This window comes from Piliocolobus tephrosceles, chromosome 13 (assembly GCF_002776525.5).
Source record: "Piliocolobus tephrosceles isolate RC106 chromosome 13, ASM277652v3, whole genome shotgun sequence".
Classification (NCBI taxonomy): Eukaryota; Metazoa; Chordata; class Mammalia; order Primates; family Cercopithecidae; genus Piliocolobus; species Piliocolobus tephrosceles.
In genome coordinates, this window is record NC_045446.1 from 413,399 (window position 1) to 417,116 (window position 3,718).

Here is a 3,718-nt window from a genome sequence, read left to right on the forward strand (position 1 = left end):
AGAGCGAGACTCCGTCTCAAAAAAAAAAAAAAAAAAAATTAGCTGAGTGTGGCGCCTGTAATCCCAGCTACTAGGGAGGCTGAGGCAAGAGAATTGCTGGAACCTGGGAGTTGGAGGTTTCGGTGAGCCAAGATTGCTACTGCACGGCAGCCTGGGCAACAGAACGAGACTGTCTCGAAAAAAACAAAAACGCCCCACAAAAATTACCTGGGCACAGTGGTGTGTGCCTGTAATCCCCACTACTCAGTAGGCTGAGGTTGGAGGATCGCTTGAGCCCAAGAAGTCTAGGCTGCAGTGAGCTGTGATCGTGCCATCACACTCCAGCCTGGGCAAAAAAAAAAATTCTCAGCTCACTTACGATTGGTTGATGATTGTATGTACCCTTGAACTTTTTTTCGGAGAACAGAGCTTTGAAGGGCAGGTCTGGGCTGGATGTGGTGGCCCAGGCCTATGGTCTCAGCTACGCAGGAGGCTAAGGTGGGAGGACCCTTGAGCCCAGGAAGTTGAGGCTACATTCCACCCTGGGTGATGGAGTGAGACGCTGTCTCAAACAAAACAAAGGGGAGACAAGTCTGTGGGGTGCACTAGTGGTACCTCCTTCCCTGTGCCTGTTGCTGTCACCCTCAGTGGTGTGTAGCCTGCGAGGCCACCAAGGAGGCGGCCCTGCCCCGGTCCTGCCCCTGCCCTGCCCCGACCCTGCCCCAGCCCTGCCCCAGCCCTGCCTCAGCCCTGTGCCTGCCCTGCCCCGACCCTGCCTCTGCCCTGCCCCGGCCCTGCCCCGCCCCGACCCTGCCCCTGCCCTGCCCTGCCCCGGCCCTGCCCCTGCCCTGCCCTGGCTCCACTGTGGTGGCTTCCTCAGAGGGAGGCTGAGCTCAGCCTCAGAATTTTGCCTTTCCACTGCTTTCCTTCTGACATCACCCTCGGGCTGGAAAATCCGTGGTCCTCAAGTGGCTACTGTGATCTGTGTGTCACAGTCTTTCAGGATAGCCTTGTGGTTATCAGGGTTAGAACATTCCGGAAAGGTAACCCTCCTGTTTGAGACTGTTGGTGAGGGAATGGCACTCATGGCCTGAGCCAGTGTGTGTTGGCCGTGTCCTTCCAGAGTTCGATGTTTAGCTCTGTACGTGATGTGCTCTTGTTGGTCTGCTGGGTCTGCAGGTCCCAAGGGGGCTCCCCTGCTTACTCCCAGCGTTGGGTTAGGGCTCTGGTTGGTCTGTAGCAGGTTTCCACACAGATTCTGGCATTGCCAGGGCTGAAAGCGTGGGCCATCAGGGTGACTCTCTGTCCTTGAGATCTGAGGGCACTTTGGATGCCAGAGACTCTGGGTTGCGGGCTGGAGTGAGGGTGACAGGAGCCTCAGCAGGGCCCCCACCGTGTCTGCGCTCACCTTCTAGCAGCAAACCCAGTACATCAAGCAGCAGCTGGGGGACAGGGTCATAGACACTGAGAGCTGTGGGCGTCCGGGAAAGGGACAGGCTCCATGGACCTGGGGTGGGGACAGGCTTCTGGAGAATACAAGCTGCCACCTGAGGGGCAGGAGGAGGTGGCTGGGCAGGGGCGGCAGGGAGGCCAGGGCTGGGGGATGTGAAGTGACAGAAGGTTTACAGAGACCTGGAGCCGCGAGGGCTGAGCGCCCTGAAGGAAGGGGATGGGAAGGCACTGGAGAGGTGTTGGTGTAGCCAATGTCTGTAGAACTTGAGTGAACACCCCTCCCCTCTTTATTCCTCCAGGACCTTTTTTTTTTTTTTTTTTTGAGACCGAATTTCGTTCTTGTTGCTCAGGCTGGAGTGTAGTGGCGTGATCTGGGCTCACTGCAGCCTCCACCTCCCGAGTTCAAGCAGTTCTCCTGCCTCAGCCTCTCAAGTAGCTCGGATTACAGGCGCATGTCACAACGCCTGGGTAATTTTTGTGTTTTTATTAGAGGTGGGGTTTCACCATGTTGACCAGGCTGGTCTCGAACTCCTGACCTCAGGTGATCCGCCCACCTTGGCCTCCCAAAGTGCTGGGATGACAGGCCTGAGCCACTACGCCTGGCCAGGACTGTTTTTTAAACATGAAGAAGTAGCCAGTGGGTCCCTAACTGGTGGGAAACATGTTGAGGAGGGAGTTATTCCACGGGCAAGGCCCGCGTTGCTGGGCCCGGGAACTTTCGTTCTTGTTGCTTTTCCCACCCTGGTGTTTCCTGTTGGAAATCACTTGTTACACTGCCCTCTCCAGCTTGAGGTAGTAGCTCTTCAACTCTTTTTATCTTTTTGAGATGGAGTCTCGCTCTGTCGCCCAGGCTGGAGTGAAGTGGCGCGATCTCAGCTAACTGCAAGCTCCGCCTTCCGGGTTCACACCATTCTCCTGCCTCAGCCTCCCGAGTAGCTGGGACTACGGGTGCCCACCACCATGCCCAGCTGATTTTTTGTATTTTTATTATTTTTTTATTTTTGAGATGGAGTCTTTGTCACCCAGGTCGGAGTGCAATGGCACAGTCTAGGCTCACTGCAACCTCCGCTTCCCAGGTTCAAGCAATTCTCCTGCTTCAGCCTCCCGAGTAGCTGGGATTACAGGCACACACCACCACACCCGGCTATTTTTCTATTTTTTGTAGAGACGGGTCTTGCCATGTTGGCCAGGCTGGTCTCAAGCCCCTGACCTCGCAATCCACCCTCCTTGGCCTCCCAAAGTGCTGGGATTACAAGCTTGAGCCACCACGCCCGGCAATTTTTTGTATTTTTAGTAGAGACAGGGTTTCACCATGTTAGCCAGGATGGTCTCGATCTCCTGACCTTGTGATCCGCCTGCCTCAGTCTCCCAAAGTGCTGGGATTACAGGCGTGAGCCACCGCGCCCAGCCAGTAGTTGTTCAACTCTTAACATGAAAGATGAAAACTTAAAACTCTTCTGCTGCCTCCCTTGCAGCTCTCACTTCTCCCAGCCTCTTCAACAGTGTAAACTCCTGTTCTGGGTGTGCCTTTCCCTTTGCGGGATAACAGCAGGGTCCTGGGAGTGATGCCCCAGTGCTGGCAGGGTCCTGCCCATATGCGTGGAACCAGGAGAGTCTTGGGGCTGAGGAGGAACCTGCCACCCACACCGAGTCTGCTCCTCTTCCCATGTGAACTGTGTTCTGCTTCTTTTAGCATTGTTTCAGTGGAGTTGGGTAGGAAGAAGATGGCAGTGCACATGTGGGCTCTGCCGTGTTGAACTCAGAGCATTTCCCTGCTGCTGGTCAGGGTGTAGCCTCAGAACCACTCCACATTGACCAGAGCGGTGTGGTCAGTGGCCCAGTTAGGAGCCTGTGCTCTGCCTCCCACAGGGAAGAGGAACGGGCGACCTCAGAAGGAGGTCCCGTCTGCAGGCAGATGGTTCATGGTCCTCAGGCTTTGAGAAGGGGGCGTTGGAAACGGGGGCTGCTGTCAGGGGGCTCTTGCACTGAGGGGCTCGCTTGGAGGCTTCAAAATGAACCTGATGATCTCTGGGACCTGTGCTGGGTCCCAGGGTTGCTGTGCCTCTCGAGGTCTGCCTCAGCCCCAGGCTCAGCTTAAGAGGAGCTGGTCTGGCACTCAGGACACTCAACTTCCCACGCCTTGGTGCAGGGCGCCCGAGCCTTCAGGTTAGGTGCGGGGAAGGGCTCCTGGGGTTGTGGATGTGCTGAGCGTGGATGTGGAGATAAGTGGCAGGATGTGAGCCCACAGGGAGGCAGGCTCTGCATCGCAGACCTGGTGTCCGGAGTG

At 56.3% G+C, this 3,718-nt stretch overlaps 1 protein-coding gene across 3 annotated transcripts in view; it reads left to right on the plus strand.

The window, feature by feature from the left end:
• The window catches only part of PHRF1 (PHD and ring finger domains 1), a 36,923-nt gene that overhangs the window by 8,151 nt on the left and 25,054 nt on the right, over positions 1-3,718 (plus strand). The window lies entirely within an intron of this gene.